Here is a 22,279-nt window from a genome sequence, read left to right on the forward strand (position 1 = left end):
CCAAAACATATTATCATCTCCTTATTCTTTTTTCTTGTTCTAAGTATTGATTACATCCAGATAATATATCAAAAAGCACTTCCCTACGTAAAAGAGGATAAGTGGGATCGTAACTATTGTTATATAATAATCCTTTGAAATAGTGAAGATTTTCATGGCCGAGAATGTGTTAAGCATATCAAAATTCATCATTATCAATCTCTCCATTGTTACGCATCTCAGTTAAAAAAGCAACCAATTATGCTGATGTTGGATATAGCAGTGCTTGTTGTGGTTGCTACTGCTGCTGTGTTTGTTGTGGTTAATATGCTATAGGAGCTTCTTGTTGCTGTAGCTCATTTTGAAATATTATTTCTAAATCATTTATATACCATCCATGCAGACGACCATCATCTGCCTTACCAATAGCATTTAAAAGAGAGCATACCTATATAAATTATAAAATAATAATTAATTATAAGTATTAAAATAATAAATATTAAGTTTATTAGAAAAGCTCACATTTCCCAAATGAAGAGTATAAAATAAAAATTGAATTCTTCGTCGAATCCTCCCTTGATTGTATTCATTAGTGTCTGACCAAGTATTTAAGGCATCTGCTCATTGATCTCTAATCACATTTCTGACATTCAAAATTGAAGTATTCATGTGTTCATTTGTATATTCCATAGCAATCGAATGACTTGCCTAGTTTGCCCAACTCCCCATCGAAAACGAGAAGACATGATGTAAACAAATGAAACTGGAAGGTAAAGAGTGGGTAAGTAAGAAAAAAATAAATATGAAAATATAAAATTATTAAAATATTAAAAGGGAATATATTAGAACTAATATAATCTAATATTACTCATTAGAATTCATACTCGTAAGGTGGAAGGAAGCTAATTGTTGGGATCCCCTAGTAGGCTGCACCATCGACTGACCTTGATCTTTTGTGAAGGTTTTAAGTGAGAGCATGCCTATTGGGACTTGAAAGATGGTGAACTATGCCTGAGCGGGGTAAAGCTAGAGGAAACTCTAGTGGAGGCCCGAAGCGATATTGACATGCAAATTGTTCGTCTAACTTAGATATAGGGGCGAAAGACTAATCGAACCGTCTAGTAACTGGTTCCCTTCAAAGTTTCCCTCAAGATAGCTGGAGCTCGAGTGCGAGTTCTATCGGGTAAAGCCAATGATTAGAGGCATCAGGAGCTCAACGCCCTTGACCTATTCTCAAACTTTAAATAGGCAGGATGGCGTGGCTGCTCCGTTGGGCCGCGCCACAAAATCAAGAGCTCTAAGTGGGCCATTTTTGGTAAGCAGAACTGGCGATGCGGGATGAACTAGAAGCTGGGTTACGGTGCCTAATTGTGCACTAACCTAGATCTCACAAAGGATGTTAGTCAATTAAGACAGCAAGATAGTGGTCATGGAAGTCGAAATTCGCTAAGGAGTGTGTAACAACTCACCTGCCAAATTAACTAGCCCAAAAAATGGATGGCATTGAAGTGCGTGACCTATACCTGGCCGTCGGGGCAAGCGCTAGGCCTCGATGAGTAGGAGGGCTTGGTAGTCGCTGCAAAACCTCAGGTGCGAGCTCGAGCAAAGCGGTCGTCAGTACAGATCTTAGTGGTAGTAGCAAATATTCAAATGAGAACTTTGAAGGCTGAAGAGGGGAAAGGTTCTATGTGAATGGCACTTGGATATGGGTTAGTCAATCTTAAGAGATGAGGGAAGCCCGTCTAATAGCATGCAACATGTGCACTTTGAAAGGGAATCGGGTTAAAATTCCTGAACTAGGACACAACGGCTGACGACAACATTAGGGAGCCCGGAGATGTCGGTAGGGGCCTTGGGAAGAGTTCTCTTTTCTGTTTAACAGCCTGCCCACCTTGGAAACGGCTCAGTCGAAGGTAGGGTCCAACAGCTGGAAGAGCACCACACGTCGCGCGATGTCCGGTGCACCCTCAGCAGCCCTTAAAAATTTGGAGGACCGAGTGCCTCCCACGCCCAGTTGTACTCATAATTGCATCAAGTCTCCAAGGTGAACAACCTCTGGTCGATGGAACAATGTAGGCAAGGGAAGTTGGCAAAATGGATCTATAACCTCGGGAAAAGGATTGGCTTTGAGGGTTGGGCACTGGGGTCCCAGCCCCAAACCTGTCAGCTATTAGCGGACTGCTTGAGCTACTCCTGTGGCAAGAGTAGGTTGTCGCGTGTCGGCCAGGGGACGGACTAGGAACAGGCCCTTCGAGGTCCCTTCCCCGGGCATTGAACAGTCAACTCAGAACTAGTATGGACAATGGGAATCCAAATGTTTAATTAAAACAAAGCATTGCGATGGTCCCTGTGGATGCTGATGCAATGTGATTTTTGCCCAGTGCTCTGAATGTCAAAGTGAAGAAATTCAATCAAGCGCGAGTAAACGGAGGGAGTAACTATGACTCTCTTAAGGTAGCCAAATGCCTTATCATCTAATTAGTGACGTGCATGAATGGATTAACGAGATTCCCACTGTCCCTGTCTACTATCCAGTGAAACCATAGCCAAGGGAATGGCCTTGGCAGAATCAGTGGGGAAAGAAGACCCTGTTGAGCTTGACTCTAGTCTGACTTTGTGAAATGACTTGAAAGGTGTAGGATAAGTGGGAGCCAAAAATGGCGAAAGTGAAATACCACTACTTTTAACATTATTTTACTTATTTCATGAATTAGAGGTAGTGCAACGCCATTCTTTTTGGACCCCAGGCTTGCTCGGTGGGTCGATCCGAGCAAAAGACATTGTTAGGTGGGGAGTTTGGCTGGGGTGGCACATCTGTTAAAAGATAATACAGGTGTCCTAACATGAGCTCAACGAGAACAGAAATCTTATGTGGAACAAAAGGGTAAAAGCTCTTTTGATTCTGAATTCCAGTACGAATACGAACCGTGAAAGCGTGGCCCATCAATCCTTTAGTCCTTAGGAATTTAAAGCTACAGGTATCAGAAAAGTTACCATAGGGATAACTGGCTTGTGGCAACTAAGCGTTCATAGCGACGTTGCTTTTTGATCCTTCAATGTCGACTTTTCCTATCATTGTGAAGCAGAATTCACCAAGTGTTAGATTGTTCACCCACCAATAGGGAACGTGAGCTGGGTTTAGACTGTTGTGAGACAGGTTAGTTTTACCCTACTGATGACAGTAACGCAATAGTAATTCAACCTAGTATGAGAGGAACCATTGATTCACACAATTGGTCATCGCGCTTGGTTGAAAAGCCAATGGCATGAAGCTACCGTGCATTAGATTATGACTGAACGCCTCTAAGTCAAAATTCAGGCTAAAAGCAATGCGTGCACTTGCTGTCCGTTTGCCGACCAGCAGTAGGGGCCCCAGCCCCTAAAGGTACATGTCGTTGGCAGCACTCTTACGGCGGATGAGTTGCGAAGGACGCCTTGAAGAAATTCCCATCGAGCGGTAGGTAGAATCCTTTACAGACGACTTAAATATGTGACTGGGCATTATAAATGGCTGAGTGGCCTTGTTGCCATGATCTACTGAGATTCATCCCAAGTCGCTTCGATTCGTCCCCCCTACCTTTCGCATCCAGAAACGGGCTGAAGGTTATGATATGCCCGCGGCATGCGCTAGACAAAACCCTAGGGTAGATTTTGCTGGAGTTGTGGGCAACCTTGAGCAAAGCTTGTGGCATGTGATGGAGCATTATGGCAAGCCTTGGCAAAGCTCTAGCCGGGACGGGGTAAGTGTTGGCAACCTCAGGCAAAGGCCCGGGACAAGTGTTGGTGAGAGCTCTGCACAGTCCGGGCAAAGTATTGGCAAACCTCGGGCAACACCCGTGGCAAGTGATGCAGTATTGTGGCAACTATCGGCAAAGCTCTGGCACGGTCAGGGCAAGGGTTAGCAAACCTCGAGCAAAGGATGTGGCAAGTGTTTGACAAGGTCCAGACTTGCCATGGGAGAAGTTGGGATAGGCTCGGGGCAAGTCTTGGTGAAGAGGTGTATGGTCCGATGAGTCCTGACAGGCCCCTAGCAGGTCCTGGCATGTGGCAAGTCCAGGCCTGCTCCGAGCACGTTCAGGAAAGTCCTAGCATGTCCAGGGCAAGTCCTGACACGTCCTAGTATGTCTAAACCTACCACGGGAAAGTCCTAGCATGTCTAAGCAAGTCTTGGTATGTCCAGACCTACCACAGGCAAGTCCTGGCATGTCTAGGCACGTCCAGGGCAAGTCCTGACACATCCTGGTACGTCCAGACCTGTCACGGGCAAGTCCTGGCAATGCAAAAAAATTCCTACTTGTACCAAAATAAAATCTACTCATTACATTTATGATTTCTTGGTTTTATTAACTCAAACTCATCCCTCTTGACATGTTTGGGGATCCGGCCGCTGGAGCCACCGCTCGTGAAGGCCGCACTCTTCAAAGTAATCAAAAAATCCTAGAAAATTCTGTGGGTGTCTAAAAATTATGAAACTTTGCAGAGTTCATCCTCATATCATGCCTAAGAAGCCTACAAAAAATTGCATGAATCGGAGGTCTCTAGATTCCTCAAAAGGGGTGTTGTTGTTTGAGCAAAAAGTATGTCTATTCATCCTAGAGTGGAAAAAACCCATATTGCTCTTTAGGGGGGAGGTCTAACCCCCCTCCCTAGCTAGGTGGGGCCCTTACCTGGCAATATGGGTCCCCCATGTATTGATGGGACCCCAGACCCACGTGACTAGCAGGCGGCCAGTAGCAACCGTCGGCGACGGCCGGTGGCGGCCCTTCAGTAAATTTTTTTACGAACCTTCAAAATCAAACGTGACGCTCGACGAGTTGTGTGTGTGTGTTTGAGGGTTCGTTGGTGGGTCATTTAGAGGGCGTTTAGCGCGCGCACAATCCCTTGGCTTCTTCCGGTGAACCCTTTTATCGATGGTCAGTTTTCTTTCAGGAGTTTATTGGTTGTTGTTGAGGGGCCACAAAAATCATTTTGAAAAGATTTGGTTTGTCCTCAACCCTTTTTGAAGGGGGGTTGGCAAACCACTATCCCCTCCTTCCACGCACCTCCTTCCACATACTAGTGGGCAATCAAGTGGTGCGTCCTCCCGACTATGATATGTTGCACAGGGCCCACCCCTCGTATTGCTTGATAAGTTTGCGTGGGGGTAGTTTGCCACGTGTGGTGGTGTCTAGGGGTGCACAAAGGGCTAGTGTTCTCTATCATGGTAGATGATCTTGTTACCTCGAATTTGATGATTTCCTCAAATGTCTCGGCTCGACGTGTTGCTCAAGCATAGCGGTGTAGGACTGGCGCCTCTCGTCCCTTCCATTTGCTTGCCTCACCCTCCAGGCTCGTGGGGAGTGGTTAGCGCGAGGGTGTCGGTCCACTTGAACATGTGGACGTGTGACTGGTGCTTTAATTGTCCATGTTGGCTGGCTCCGTGCCCAAGCATCGAACTACCAAACATGAAATCGTCCTCATATCTTGTCCCTTCAAAGTGTTGTGCCTTGGTTTTGATTTAGGGGTGGTTCTTATGTTGCTTACCGCCACTGCGAAAAGCGATGGCTTTGAGAAGGTTCTCCATCCGTTGCCCCCCGAAGGGGCATCAGAGGACTAGATAGCATTCCTCATTGCTCCCTCAAGCCGTCGACGGTCGATCGAGCCCTCGAGGTCATATGCTATGCTCTCGGATGCGGTGCTCTGTGCGGATGCAGGGCAAGTGCCCTTGCTTGTCTCAAAAGAAGGCTTGACCTCCTAGAGGATCGTCGTGCCTGTATCATTCTCGGCGGGCCGATGCACGGGTAGCACGCGGTATCATAAAAGTTTGCTACCTGGTTGATCGTGCCAGTAGTATATGCTTGTCTCAAAGATTAAGCCATGCATGTGTAAGTATGAACTAATTTAGTCTGTGAAACTACGAATGGCTCATTAAATCAGTTATAGTTTGTTTGATGGTACCTATTACTCAAATAACTGTAGTAATTCTAGAGCTAATACGTGCAACAAACCCTGACTCACGGAAGGGATGCATTTATTAGATAAAAGGCCGATGTGGGCTTTGCCCTTTGCTAAGATGATTTATGATAACTCAACAGATTGCACGGCCCTAGTGCCAGCGACGCATCATTTAAATTTCTGCCCTATTAACTTTCAATGGTAGGATAGTGGCCTACCGTGGTGGTGACGGGTGACAGAGAATTAGGGTTCAATTCTAGAGAAGGAGCTTGAGAAATGGCTACCACATCCAAGGAAGGCAGCAGGCACGCAAATTACCCAATCTTGACACAGGGAGGTAGTGACAATAAATAACAATACTGGGCTCATCGAGTCTAGTAATTGGAATGAGTACAATCTAAATCCTTTAATGAGGATCCATTAGAGGGCAAGTCTGGTGCCAGCAGCCATGGTAATTCTAGCTCCAATAGCGTATATTTAAGTTGTTGCAGTTAAAAAGCTCGTAGTTGGGCCTTGGGTTGGGTTGATCGATCCACCTCCGGTGTGCACCGGTCGGCTCATCCCTTTTGCCGGCATGTGCTCTTGGCCTTAACTGGCCAGGTAGTGTCTCCGGCGCTGTTACTTTGAAGAAATTAGAGTGCTCAAAGCAAGCCAACTATCACGGGGCTAGTCTTTTGACCCGTGTGGCATTTAGATAATCTTCACTAGAAGTTGCTAAGTAAGAGTAACTTGTATGAAAGGAGGATGCTTGGCTAAGTTGAGGAAAGGGAAAGCTTGAGGGCAAAGGATACTTGGAAGAGAGCTTAGAGAATGTGAGAGTAGTATTGCTTTGAGAACTCAAGGATTGTGTTACAAATGAGGAGAGGTGAGGTATTTATATACCTCCCCCTTGGATCTAGAAAATTCCCACATCCTTAATAGATGGTGGAGATTGAATTGATCCTACGGTTACAATTCATTCTCTAGAAAACTCTCCTAGATATTTACAACAAAAATCTAGATATTTACATGGAAAGATTTAGTGGAAAGTATTAAAATATTGAGGTTGTAAACCTTTCTAGAATGTTCTTGCACTCTCTAGCACTCGCAAGGTTGCCCGGGAGCCTTCTGGAGGGTTTTGGAACATTCCGGAGCTCCTTAACCTCATGAAAAATAAAGAATCATGACATTCTCCCTCACTTAATTTCACGATGCCCTTGTCGCGCCTTCCTCCTTATAATGTTGGATTTGGTCAGTGAATTGCCACAGGAGGTCTTCACGTTCCCAACTAGCTTCAGAGTTTGGTTGACCCTTTCACTTGATTAAGTACTCAGTGTAGTTGGGAACACCTCTCTTTCTGATCACCCTGTCGGCAAGGATTTCTTCTATGTCCTTGTTGTACTCAGTGACGACCATTGTTGGGGCTCTCTTTAATTTGAGAGTAAATTGACTTTCTAGTGTGTTTATTTAACCTAGTTTTAAGTTTGCATTCTTGTAAAAATTTGTATAATTTTGTACATCCAATATTTAGACATTTTTAATAAATTCTTCCTTCTCAACATGAATATTAATGGTTTAGATAAATTTACTTATTTATTTGTTTTAAGTAAAGTATAAATTTAAAATTATTAATTTAAATTTTAATAATTTAGAGTGCAGATACTAAATATAATTATTGAATTTAATTTCATTACTGGCATGTAAAAAATCTTTAGAATCTCAAGCAAAGCAGTGGTCTCTGATCCCTGTATTAGTTATTAATATAATTACCTCTTTCACATGTAATGCCTATTGTTTTTTCATTTTTTCTGTGATTGAGATAGCATCTCTATGCCATCGTCCTCTTACTTCTTGCATATACTAGCGTGGCTATGAATTTTATTTTGTTTTTAAATCAGCAAATGACTTTTAAAATTATATGATAGAAATGGAATATGTACTATATACAGACATGGTTTGCATTTTATATTTTTTTAATATTATATTTTAAGAAAAAATATTTATAGTAGACAAAGCGTGCTCCCTACTCCTGTGAAAGTGTTAAGCCCATAGTCATATCACATCAAGCCTGCTCTATGTATGTGCTAGCTTTAATACAAGCCTTTCAATGAATTTTTTTTTCCTTTTTCTTTTACCAACTTTATTAATAAATTTAAATGAGATGTATTTTTTTAGCCCCAAAAAATAGCTGTGTTTAAATATATTAAAGTAATGAGTTTCCCAATATAAATTGGGGCTTAAGAGTTGTGCCTATGCCACTCAATAATTATTAAAAAATTAAATTAATAATCTTGAGATTGATCCCATGAAATTGTATAGGAAATTTCAATTGGAATTTAGAATAACTCTTTTATTAAGATTTGTAATAGAAGGTTATTTTTTCTATATTTTTTTTTATTTTATAAAAGACTTTAAAAGTTGTAAAAATAGTAGGCTTTATATGTAAAAGTAATATTTATGATAATAAATTAACCAATGCACAGATGAGAGACGGCTGCTCTACTCATGATTGATTTTCAAGATATTTTATATGCCAATAATGAATTTCAATTTAGCAATTGTATTTAAAACAGATACTAAATTTTTGTACCATTTAAATCATTAAAATTTAAATAAATAATTTTAAATTTATATTCTCCTTAAAATTAATAAGTGACTGAGTGAGTTTGTATTGTTATCATATTTTATTTTATTCTTTTTTTATATATACAAACTTTTATATACATACTAATTAAAAATTTGTTCTCCCATGCCTTTTTCCTTCCCTTTTGTATACATCTAGTGCCATATTGCACAACATGAAATTGATATTAGAAAAATAAAGATAATACTAAATAAATATATTATTTGATACAATAGATTTCACTTCTTTAAAAAAATTCTATTTCCATTAAAATTAGTCATTAACTTCTATTGTCATATAGATTTTGAATAGTTATTATAATTTTTTTAAATTATATTTCTATTTTATATATTATTCTTATGAAAAAAACTGGATAATAAAATTTTTAATTATTTTTATTAATGTATTTATATAAAATCTATAATGAGAGTATAATTAATAAATATACAATTTAAAAAAATAATTTTTGCTAATTTTTTAAAAATATGAGTAGTGAAATGGCAATCAATATTATGTATTACAAGAGGAAGAGAGTAATAAATATTATCTTTCCCTGATATAAAAAAATAAATTTTATTTCTTTTAATTATTTCTTGCCTTGAGAGAGAGGGGGGCCTCTAAGGAGAGAGAGAGGGAACTGATGAAAGTAAGAGTTGTACATTATTACAACCTTTCAAATACTACTCAAAATTAAATTAAGAAAGTTGGCACTGTTAATATCATTAACATAACTGAATTACTTGAGGTTTTGGATTAATCTACGATCGTCTATATTGGCCATTTTATTTATTTTGGCCACAAATCTTATTTTCACATCTAAATTTGTCACCAATTAAAACATGTTTTTTAAATGATATGTGTACTTGTCAAGTTATCATGACAACAATTTAAGCCTACCTTTTTCTTTTTTTTTTTAGTTGAAGAATATTTTAAGCTTATCAATGATATGGAAAGGAGATAAAGAGGAAAGCAAGAATGTGGCTATTGAGAGAAAGGGAGCCGTACCATTAAAATTGTGATTGATAAAATGTAACATGTAGGGTATAGGGAGAGGTATTTGAAAAGTAATTGATAATGGTAATGTACAATCCCAACTCTCACCGATCCTCTTTCTCTCTTCAAAAAATGTAAGACACGTGTCTCTATGCAAAGAATTACCAAACATAGACCCACCATTCTCTTTTGCTACATTCATAAAACAGTAATATTATATGTATTCACGTGAACATTTATAGTTAATATTCTTTCTTGCTACACCATTCTCTTTTGCTACATTTATAGTGGGTTAGGTTGGTGCTGTGATTTTGAGTCTTATCATCCTTTTTTCTTTCACCCCACTCATGTCACACTCATACACATAATTTTTTTAAATAATAATAAAATAAATATATATATTATTATTTAATTTAATAATATGAAAAGATATGTATTCATGTGAACATTTATAGTCAATATTCTCTTTTACTACACCATTCTCTTTTGCTACATTACACATATTTTTTTAAATAATAATAAAATAAAAATATACTATTATTTAATTTAATAATATGAAAAGATATGTATTCACGTGAACATTTATAGTCAATATTCTCTTTTGCTACACCATTCTCCTTTGCTACATTTATAGTAAGTTAGGTTGGTGTAGTCATGCTGAGTCATATCATCCCTTTTTCTTTCACCCCACCCACATCAAACTCATACACATATCCTTTTTTAAATAATAATAAAATAAATATATATTCTTATTTAATCTAATAATATGACATCAGAGTTTGGCTTTTTCCCATAGATCTCTATAAACAGAGCATCTCAAGGTTCACACTAAAAGAGGCACTTTTCCTGCCTCCCATGACAATCAAGGCTCTTCAGCCCCATAGTCCAATCAAATTTAAAAAATATTGTTCTAATTTAATAATACTGACAATAGCTCAGATAAAAATAAAAAAACATGAACGCCAAGTATTGAGGTATCGCATCAGAGATATGTTCATGCTAGGCTATGCTGCATCTACAAGCATGCTGACTGGGTAGGGAGAACTGAGTTTTCAGTCAAAGCATTTAAACAATGACACGCCATCCACACTTCTTCTATCAATTCACATGGCCATTTCTTTTTTGTATATTTACTTTTTTTCAAATGCAAATTACCAATCCCATAAAATTCAAGACTATTGTAAATAATATTCTTAAAGTCATGTATGTGCCATTCTTGTTAATAAAATTGAAAAAAAAACATGTGACATAACTTGAAGTTAAATAAAATAGATTTAATTATGCGTGCTACGATTTTGGCCTATCTCTTGTAATTTGATTTATTAGTTTTAGCTTACTGTAAGATCTACACTACCCAACTAATTTATTAATTTTTTAATTTATATTTATTAATTTTTTATATGATATAATAAAAAAAAAGAATAAGGAACAAAGTATGCTGAGTATTCAAATTTATAGTATAATTTTTTTTTTACTTTGTTAGGCAACCGTTTTTTTTATTCTTTAAATGAACCTTAGATATATTATATAAATCTTTCTCAATCCTTACCTTCCTCTGTGTTGCTAAACTACTTTCAGACTTGCTCCTTATTTGACTCTTTTACTGCATTTTTCATTCTTAAAGTCCATCGATTTATTCTTTTGCTTGTGTTCCTACTTCGTGTGTTGATTGGTTTTGTGGAGCTCCCGTTGTTAGTCGCCGTTGCTCTGTTGGTTGTTGTAGTAAGTCGCTGAGCACCATTGTCAGGGAAAAGGGTAAGTGAATGTCTTTCCTATTTTTTTTCTTCCTGTAATGCTTGAATTAATCCTATTTCTTGTCTTGAATTCATCTTATATGTCTTTGATAGTGTAAATTCTTCATCATCTTAGTGCCTCTTAATTGGGATGAGATTGACATTCTGTTGTGTTACATTATGAAGGGCATCGTTTCATGAATTTGAGGTTTCACATGGGGGGTGTCGGGAATTACCGAAGAACCAAAGCTTTTTGAGACACTGTTCTTACATACAGTTACTATTTTGGGAAAAAGATTTCATCTTGGGTGTTGGGAATGGTTTCATTGGATATCAGAGCATTCCCAAAGAAGAAAAGCTTTTGTTAATTTAATTCAGATTATCAAAAAACCTGTAACATTTTCTGAGTTATTTCAGTTTCAAAACTTCTGTTTCTGCGTTAATATTGCAATTGGGAAGAATTTATATAATAATAATAACTCTTTTTTATTCTTTAATGGACTTTTTATTCTTTACTGTTTTGTTCAACTGATCTTCCTCCTCTCTTAGTACTCCACGTCCTGATCCTCTTCCTTTGAGATGTGTTTACTCATTGCTCTCTCTCTTTATTCCACTGGTCCTCTCCCTCTTGACCATAAAATGATTGCACCTAACTCACGTGAATGCTATTATTTGATGATAAGATAAGACTTAAAATTCTTGATTCTTCTATTCTTCACATATTTTTATATATAATATATAATTGGTTACATATATTTTATTTGATTTAAAATATAAACAACTTTAAAAAAAATTATATATCAATAAAATAGGAAGTATTTATTATATATATATAATGAATAATAGTATTCATGTTTATTCCTACAATCAACTCTTATGTTTTAAATTTATTTTTATAATTATATATATATATATATATTTTTACTTGATAGAGTTAGGATTTTCTTTAATTTAAATGTTTCATTTTATATTTTTGATGTTCAAACATTTAGAATAGATTTATACTTTAATCATTATTTTTATTTTCTTATTTCCTCATTTACTAACTTGCATTTTTTAATATGTCTACACGTATTTGTTGGAATGTGAGACGAACAAAATTCCTGACTCGACTGATGGTCACCTACAAAACTCAAAATATGGACACATATATGTCTGAGCTTCCACCATAAATAAAGGACAATTGGGCAGCAGCTTTAAATCACCAATTTGGTACTGACATGTACAATAGTGCAAGAGTGAAGTGGAGCAAAAAATTTTATTTTTAAAAACTCATAAAAATGATGTAAGTGTTTTTATTTATTTTTTAGTAAATTTAATATTTAATATTTATTATTTATTATTATTAATTATTTTTTAATTTTATATAGCCAATTACTCTTAAGTGAGCCATTGGTCCAGAAGTTGGTGATGGAGTAGATCCTAGATAACTACAAGCCTTAAATATAATATTTTCTCCTGATAAAGAAGTTTCGATAATTCCACAGCCACAGCCACAGCCATCTTATCCAAATTCAACTCCACAATAATTTATTAATTTTTTAATGAATATGTTTAGAAATAATGAAATAACATATCCAAAACTTTATCATGCTCAAGCCATTCTTGGTTATGAGCATTTTGATTATTATAGGGGGATCTTGTATAATACTAGATTTGATCCTACAAATCCTAATCGGAGTAGGAGAGCTTTTTTAGTTACGGTAGAACAATGTTGATGTGTTTCAGAAAATTGAAAAAGAAGATAGTATATGCAATTTTTTTATTTTCTCTATATTTAATATTTTATTAATATATATTTTATTTTTAAAAAATAAATAAAGTGAGTAAAGAATAATTAATGTACAAGTTGTTAGATAAAAATAAATAAATATCAATATATACAGATTTGAGTGAAATTTCCAAAGCGAGCACATAACATCTTTCTTTTTGTAAACTCTTTTTGAATTGCAGTGAAGACTCACTTTTAAGTCCTACGCTTGCTGCCGGTGGTGATCTGACATCCGATGATGATAGGATTTTTTTTTTAACTATGAGGAACATTTTAATCTTTTTACTTATGAAATTAATATGTCAAAAGGATCAAAAGATTACAGTGAAAATAAAAAATCATTTAATCTTTGTGTGATATAAATAGTATATAGTAATCTTTAAATGCCATTTTTTCTATTATTAGTGATTTGACAGGACAGCTTAGGGTCGCCACTTCGATCCTTTTCTTTTCCATCTCTAAGACTTTTCAATTATTAGTCCTTGAATAGGGCATAGTGGTAAAAACAAAAATTATTACAACAAGATTGATGATGTCACACTCTCTGGATTACATCTTATCAATCATAACTTTAATCGTACAGTTCTCTTTCCTTGTCCCTCTCAACTTGATCTATTCATATCACGTACTTCCACCCTTCTTTAATGTTGTGATTTGCTAATGTAGATTATCTCCTTCCTCCACTTATAAGTCAAGCATCTTTGTCTAGTTTTTCCTTTTCTTAAACATTAAATATTAAACAAAGGGAGAGATCAATGTAAATGTTAGAATAAATTTATTTTTTAATTTTGGCAATAATTATTATTTATACAGTTTATTATAATACAAGTTTTATTTTTTAGGCGTTGAATGAGTCAAAATATTCTAAAACAGATTAAATTTAATTTAATTTTAATTTTTTATGGATCAGAAATTTTAAAAATGTTTATATTTTTTATTATATATGAAAATGACCCATAACAAATAAAAAGTTGTTACTTATATTTTAATTTGTTGGAGCATCAAGTGATAGATTAATAATATTTATTGGGGATAAATTTTCTACTCTGAGGCATAACTTAATAATAAAATTATTTTTTATTTTTTTAAAATTTTTTCTCATATTATCAAAAGTAGTGTATAATTATTGAAAATTAACATATTCATCCCAAGTGGAATATATTTTAAATGAAATAAGTTATTAAACAAATAGAGTCTTACAGCATTTTGCTTGCTTCTCTCTCCACGTGGGCACTTTACTTCCTCAGAGGTACTCATATTCTATTATTAAAAAGGCAAGTAGGGAAGAGTTAAAAAAATAAATAAATAAATATTTATTTAAAAAGGTTAGTGGTCAATGAGAAGGGGGTCATCATAAGAGATGAAAAGATCATCCTATAGAGTGAAATGCTCACTTTGCCAATACAATCAAACAAGACTGTTGATTCTTTTCATTTTTCTTTTGTAAAGTGTAACTTTGAAAAAGATTAATAAAAATGAAAGTAAAGGTAATTAAAATTTGTTGGATTTAATTGGGGAATAACTTTAAAAAATAGTGATGACCTTTTATTATCATACTAATACAAATCACTTTTAATTATTTTTTAATTCTTATAAAATAATTAAAAGTGTGTTATAAAATAAAACAAATATAGGAAAAATAACCTTCTATTACAAATCTTAATAAAAGAGAGTTATTTTAAATTCCAACTGAAATTTCCTATATAATTTCATGGGAGCAATCTCAAGGTTATTAATTTTAATTTTTTTAATAATTATTGAGTGGCATAGGCATAACTCTTAAGTCCCAATTTATATTAGGAAATTCATTACTTTAATATATTTAAGCACGGCTATTTTTTTTGGGCTAAAAAAATACAGCTCATTTGAATTTATTAATAAAGTTGGTAAAAGAAAAAAAATTCATTGAAAGGCTTTTATTAAAGCCTACACATACAGAGAGCAAGCTTGATATGATATGACTATGAGCTTAACACTTTCACAAGAGTAGGGAGCATGCTTTGTCTACTATAAATATTTTTTCTTAAAATATAATATTAAAAAAATATAAAATGCAAACCATGGCTATATATAGTAAACATTCCATTTCTTTCATATAATATTAAAAGTCATTTGCTGATTTAAAAAATAAAATAAGATTCACGGCCATGCCAATATATGCAAGAAGTAAGAGGAAGATGGCACAGAGATGCTGTCTCAATCACAAAAAAAAAAAACAAAAAAACAATAGGCATTATATATGAAAGAGGTAATTGTATTAATAACTAATACAAGGACCAGAGACCACCGCTTTGCTTGGGATTTTCAAGATTTTTTACATGCCAATAATGAAATTAAATTCAATAATTATATTTAGTATCTGCACTCTAAATTATTACAATTTAGATCAATAATTTTAAATTTATACTTTACTTAAAATAAATAAATTCATCTAAACCATTAATATGAATTTCAACTATTTTGATGGTATTGGCACTCAATGCCTATATTAACTACAGTTACCTAATTCAAATCTAGCTAATAATATATTTAACTAGATAACCTCTCTCAGCCATCCAAAATTTAAGATTTCATACATTAATATTGTCTCATTTTGTTACTTTAAATTTAATCAAGTCACCTAAATAACCCAAGTCTAAATAAGCTTTGTCCAAATATTCAAATTCCTTGTTCATTAATAATAATATGACATTAACATTTGTTTTAACTTTTTTATTAAATATTATTTTTTCTTTGTATGAAACATAAGTTTTATTTTTTTAATTATTTTTTGGCTAGAGAGAGAGAAGGGAGGACTTTGAATTTGAATAGAGAAAGAGGACAGGTGAGAGTTGGGGTTGCACACTATCATCATCAATTTTAACTTTTTCAAATACCTCTCCCTGTACCCTATACGTCACATTTTATCAATCACAATCTTAATGGTACGGCTCCCTTTCTTTAAATAGCTGCTTGCTTTACTCTTTATTTCCTTTTTATGTCATTGGTAAGCCTAAAATATTCTTCGACCCAAAAAAAAAACAAAAAAAAGGTAGACCTAAATTGTTGTAATGGTAACTTGACAAATACACGTGTCATTTGAAAAACATGTTTTAATTGGTGAGAAATTTAAATGTGAAAATAAGATTTGCGGCCAAAATAAATAAAATGGCTAATATAGACGGTCGTAGATTAATTCAAAACCTCAAGTAATCCAGTCATGTTAATGATATTAACAATGCCAACTTTCTTAATTTAAATTTAAATTTAAATATTATTAAAAGTATTAACTTTTATTTAGTTTAAATATAAAAAATGATAATGATATTGATAGTGAGGCACATAACAATACCCCCACAACCTATAAAGAAGAAAAGAAACAAATAGTACAACTTATAAAGTAAAAGAAACAAAAAACTTAGTGTAAAAAAAAGGATGGATTTTTGGACAAAGGAGAAGGCACAGTGTTGCTATCCATGTTATTGTTCTTTTTTTTTTATTTAAAAACTTTTATTCACGATAAATATTAATTAATTGAGTAAATTACAATGACCACCCCTCTATTTTGTTAAAATTACAAAGACCTCTCCTTTATTTTCAAAACCTATACTTTAATCTAATTTCTAACACAGTTAAGAATATTTTGTTAAATATTATAAGATACTTTAATTTTTATTTTTAATTATTTTAAAAAATAAATTTATTAATTTGGTTTTATAATCTAATTTTATATTCTCTCCCTCTCAATTTAAGAAACTTTAAATAATTATGAAAATACTTAAACAAATAATGTAGAAATGTTGTGTTTAAATTAAATAAATTTTAAAAAAGTAAATATAAATTACATTGACTAATTTATTTATTATATTTTAAATCATAATTATTTTAGAGCTATACATATATCGGCATGGTTGTGAATTTTTTTTTTTAAAGTGTTTGTGCTAAATATGAGATGCTGCCTACCAAAGCATTTGAATAGGCCATAAAGTCATATGGGCTAAGTAATTGAAGAGTGAAGCCCAATCAACAATCTAAGGGCTAGCTCGAGTCTCAGTGGAAAGCTTGAGAGAGATAAGTATGTCAAAATCCCGCCAGTTACAAACTTACTTCGTGGACCATTAGTACATAAAGACATAATCTCAAACAGTCTCAGATCCCATAGTTACAGCATCATTGTGCCCAAGTATCTTAGCAAAATGGGCTAGTTACTAATAATGAAAAATAGTGATTAAAGATTGTGCCATGAGTTTCACAAAATCCATGCATTAGATGAGTTTATATATTAGCACTTGCAATTTCACGTGTGATATGATTTTGGTTCCACATGAGTTTTGATCACATTGAATAGTCTTCGCTTTCTGCTAGCCATTTCATGCAAGATTTTGTGACATTTAAAAATACTTCCACCCTTTACTAACTCAATTAAACCAATAGTTTTAACTGTTTGTCAAAACCCTAAATATGCCATTATTAAGTATTAGGAGCTTGCTATAAGATCATCTTTAAAAATTTTTGCTTAACTGCACTTAAAAACCATACCATTCTATCATTGATGAATTAAAACCCTTTTCAACTTTCAAAAGATGGCATACTAATGCAAGATTGCAAAACTCTAAATGTTTTCTCAATCAAGTCATTTAAGCCTGAGTGACATTTCAATCCTTATTTTTCTTGTCTTCTCCTTTCTTTACTTAGCACAGTGTCACAACCTATATTCAAATATAAGAGAACCTGCAAGGTTGTGGAATTTTTGGAGACCTCTAGGATAACGAAGAGAATTCTAGAGATTTCAAGAAGAATCTAGTATGTTCTAGAATGTTCTACAAGCATCTAAAACAATCTAGAATAATCTAGAGAAATCTAGAAGTTTCTAAAAGGTTCTAGAAACTTATGGAGGAATGTGGAGATATCTAGAATATTCTAAGATGTTCTAGAATATTTCACACATATCTTGAGGGATAGTCTCTAGAAACTTCTATGTAAATATCTAGATATTTGTTGTAGATATTTTTATAGAATATTCTAGAGACAAAATGTACACCATTGGATCAAATCAATCCTAACTGTCTATTAAGGAGGCAGGAATTTTCTAGAGAAAGGGGGAGGCTTATAAATACCCCGTCACCCCTCATTTGTAACAACTTAAGCTAAGTAATAAAGCTTTCAAGTTCATTCACTCAAGCTCTACTCTCTCTACTTGTGCAACTTGTCTTTTAAGTCTCTTTCCCTGCTTTGTGGGTTCAGCTGACTTAGTCATGATCAAGAGGTTGATCACGCTAAGGTCGGCACAGTTCAAGGACTAGGGAGTTCCAAGGCCGTGACAATATGGTATCAGAGCCAAGGTTCGAGGGAGCTGTGGTTTCAATATATACTCATAGGCAAAGGATGTCAGGTGTGACTAAGGAGACTCTTGCTCATGTGGAAGTGAGGGCAAGGGAATCCCAACCTCCACACCAAGGTTGCAAGAAAGCGCGAGGCACTAGTAAGGTACATTCAGAAGACCTTACTATACTCTCCATAAAAATTGATGCTTTAGAGAAGGCTATGGAAGAAATGGCGGGTAGAGCAGAGAAGGTTGAAGGTGACATGGGTATGTTGGAGAACCACACTCTTAAAGAACTTGAAGGGGTAAAGAGTAGAATGGATGCCTTGCAAAACTCAGAGGATCAACGGGAGGATGTCGTGAAATCCTTAGAGGCAAAGGTTATAGAGGCAATCACTGCAATGCAACATCAATTCAACACTCTCAAGACTTCCTTAAAGGCAAAATGAAGGAATTCACTATTAGATGGAAATAGTGGAATAAGGGAGTGAGAATGGATCTTCCCAAACCAAAAGAATTTAAAGGTGTACGGGATGCCCAAGTAGTTGAAAACTTCTTGTGGCAGATGGATCTCTATGCCGACACCTTGGGGATAACAGATGATCAAACCAAGGTACGTACTGCTACTCACTTCCTTGCCGATAATGCAATGTTATGGTGGCGAAGGAAGCATGCAGCCATAGAGAAGGGATTTTACCCAATTAACGTGTGGGAAGATTTTAAGAAGGAATTGAAGAGGAAATTCTATCTGGAGAATGTGGTTTATGTAGCTCATAAGAAGTTGAGAGAGCTTAAACATAAGACCACTATAATACTATGCACAGGAATTCACCTCTTTAACTCTTCATATTCTAAATCTAAGCAGTGAAGAGGGTCTCTTCTACGTCATTGATGGTCTTCAAAATTGGGCCAAACATGAGTTGCAGTGGTGATGTGTCAAGACCATCGATGAAGCCATTGTGGTCGCCGAGAGTCTCTCGAAGCTTTAGAAAGAAAGAGGTGAGTCTCCTAAGAATAGATTTTCTAACCCTAATCTTGAGAATGGTAGGGGAGGAAACGATAAAGGGACAAACCTTGAAGGGAAGGCGATGAATAAAGGAGACACTGGGAAGGGATCCCAGACAAAGTAGAAGGAGAAGAGGGAACTTTGCTGATTTGTATGTCAAGGCCCTCATAAGATGAAGGATTGCCTGAAGTTGGGGTCATTATCTGCTTTGGTGTAAAGACAGGAAGTGCAAGAGGAAGAAGAAAATCCTAGGATAGGATCAATTCAACTCCTCAACACTTCTAAAGCCCAACCTTCATAAGGCAGTAGATTAATGCATGTGGAGGCTAAGCTAAATGGGAAGGCTGTCAGCATCATGGTGGATACTGGGGCTGACCATAACTTCATTTCACTAGAAGAGGCCAAAAGGGTAGGTCTTAAAGTTGAAAAGGGGGTGGTTTATTGAAAGTCTCCAATTCTCCTCCTCAACCCTTAATTGGCATTACTCGAGGGGCCGAGCTATGTCTTGGGGATTGGCATGGAAAGGTAGACTTCTCAGTTGCTCGTATAGACGACAACAATATGGTGCTTGGTTTGAAGTTCATGCGAAAGGTAAAAGCCTTTATCATGCCATATCATAATATATTCTGCATCCTCGAGGGAGGAGTTGCTTGTACGGTACCAACTTCAAGGGGTGGATTTGTACAATTATCAGCTATGCAAGTACTAAAGGAGGATGGCATGCCAAGAAGGCCCAGGATGATCTTATCTCATGGGGAGATGAATCGTAAGAAAGCCAAGAAGAAGAAGGATCCTTGCAAGAGGAATCTTAAGTACAGGAATCTCCCATGCCCAGCCCTCAGAGCCAATCCTTTTTTTGAGGTTATGGATCTATTTTACTGACTTTCCTTGCCTCCATTGTTCTATCGACTAGAGGCTGTTCACCTTGGAGACCTGATGTGGTTATGAGTATGATCGGGCATAGGAGGTACTATATCCTCTAGATTTTCAAGGGCCACCATGCTACGTGCGGTCCTCTTTTAGCTGCTGGACCCTATCTCCGGTTGAGCCATTTTTAGGGTAGGCAAGCTGTTAAATAGAAAAGAGAACTCTTCTCGAGGCCCTCGCCGATGTCTCCAGACTCTCTAACATTGCTGTCAGTTGCTGCATCCTGGTTTAGGAATTTTAACCCGATTCCCTTTCGAAGTGCGCGTGTCGCACGCTATCAGACGGGCTTCCCCATCTCTTAGGATCAACTAACCCATGTGCAAGTGCCGTTCACGTAGAACCTTTCCCCTCTTCGAACTTCAAAGTTCTCATTTAAATATTTGCTACTACCACTAAGATCTGCACCAACGGCTGCTTTGCCCGGGCTTGCGCCTGAGGTTTTATAATGACCGTTGAGCCCTCCTACTCATCAGGGCCTGGCACTTGCCCCGACGATTGGCTATAGGTCACGCACTTCAGCACCATCCATTTTCAGGGCTAGTTGATTCGATAGGTGAGTTGTTACATACTCCATAGTAGATTTTGACTTCCATGACCATCGTGCTATTGTCTTAATTGACTAACACCATTTGTGGGATCTAGGTTAGTGTGCAGTTGGGCACCGTAACTCGACTTCGAGTTAATCTCGTATCGCCAGTTCTGCTTACCAAAAATGGCCCACTTAAAGCTCTCAATTTTGTGGCATGGCTCAATGAAGCAGCCAGGCCATCCTACCTATTTAAAGTTTGAGAATAGATCGAGGGCGTTATGCCCCTGATGCCTCTAATCATTAGCTTTACCTGATAAAACTCACATTTGAGATCCAGCTATCCTAAGGGAAACTTCAGAGGGAACCAGCTACTAGACGGTCTGATTAGTCTTTCGCCCCTATACCCAAGTCAGATGAATGATTTTCATGTCAATATCACTTTGGGTCTCTGCTAGAGTTTCCTCTAGCTTTGCCTCGCTCAGGCATAGTTCACCATCTTTCAAGTCTTAATAGGCATGCTCTCACTCGAACCTTTTATAAAAGATCAATGTCGGTCGGGGGTATAGCCTATTGGGGGATCCCGTCAATCAGCTTCCTTCCGCCTTATGGGTTTGCTCACCCATTGACTCACACACATGTCAGACTCTTTAGTCGGTGTTTCAAGAGGGGCCAAATAGGGAGCTCGCAGGCCAACGCCGGGAGCACGCGGGTGTTGGGTCATGCCGTGATGGTGCATGCTGTCAGCCATGATCGTGGCGACAACATTACCATAGGCATGTTAATAGCATGGGCTTTGGCCGCCACCGCAATCCATATTGGTCGACGTCCTGGGTTGATCAACGGACCGGCTTGCGTCGTTCCACATCCGACTAGGACGCATCACCAGCCCCTATTTATTTCCCTCCTAATAATTTGAAGCACTCTTTGACTCTCTTTTCAAAGTCCTTTTCATCTTTCCCTCGCGGTACTTGTTCGCTATTGGTCTCTCGTTAGTATTTAGCCTTGGACAGAATTTACTGCTTGATTGGGGCTGCATTCTTAAACAACCTAACTCGCCGATAGCGCCTTATGGTGTGACAGGGTCCAAGCATGACGGGGCTCTCGCCCTCTCCGGCGCCCCCTTTTAAGGGACTTGGGCTCGGTCCACTGCTGAGGATACTTCTCCAAACTACAATTCGGACTCCGAGGGTGACCCATTCTCATGGTAGGCTTTTCCCGTTCGCTCGCCATTACTAAGGGAATCCTTGTTAGTTTCTTTTCCTCTACTTATTGATGTGCTTATACTCAGCAGGTAGCCCCGCCTGACTTGGGGTCGCATTCAGGGACACCGATTTGGTGGCCCGACTTGGGGGATAGCACGCGCACGTGTAGGTTCGATTGGCATCTCATCCACCTTCTACCGTGGTGGCCGTCGCTGAGGGGTAACTTTCAGCCTGTCGGGAGCCGGGGCTCTCAGGAGGCCACCTTCTGCCTTGTACGATTTTAGGTGATAGTGACGTTGCG

General features: G+C 36.6%; 1 pseudogene; it reads left to right on the plus strand.

Annotated features, from left to right (window-relative positions):
• Positions 1-363: 363 nt before the first annotated feature.
• Positions 364-3,547, plus strand: LOC129316952 (28S ribosomal RNA; annotated as a pseudogene).
• The last annotated feature ends 18,732 nt before the right edge of the window (positions 3,548-22,279 follow it).

The sequence above is a fragment of the Prosopis cineraria genome, unplaced genomic scaffold, assembly GCF_029017545.1.
Source record: "Prosopis cineraria cultivar Desert tree isolate PC_DT_omini unplaced genomic scaffold, ASM2901754v1 PC7, whole genome shotgun sequence".
Classification (NCBI taxonomy): Eukaryota; Viridiplantae; Streptophyta; class Magnoliopsida; order Fabales; family Fabaceae; genus Prosopis; species Prosopis cineraria.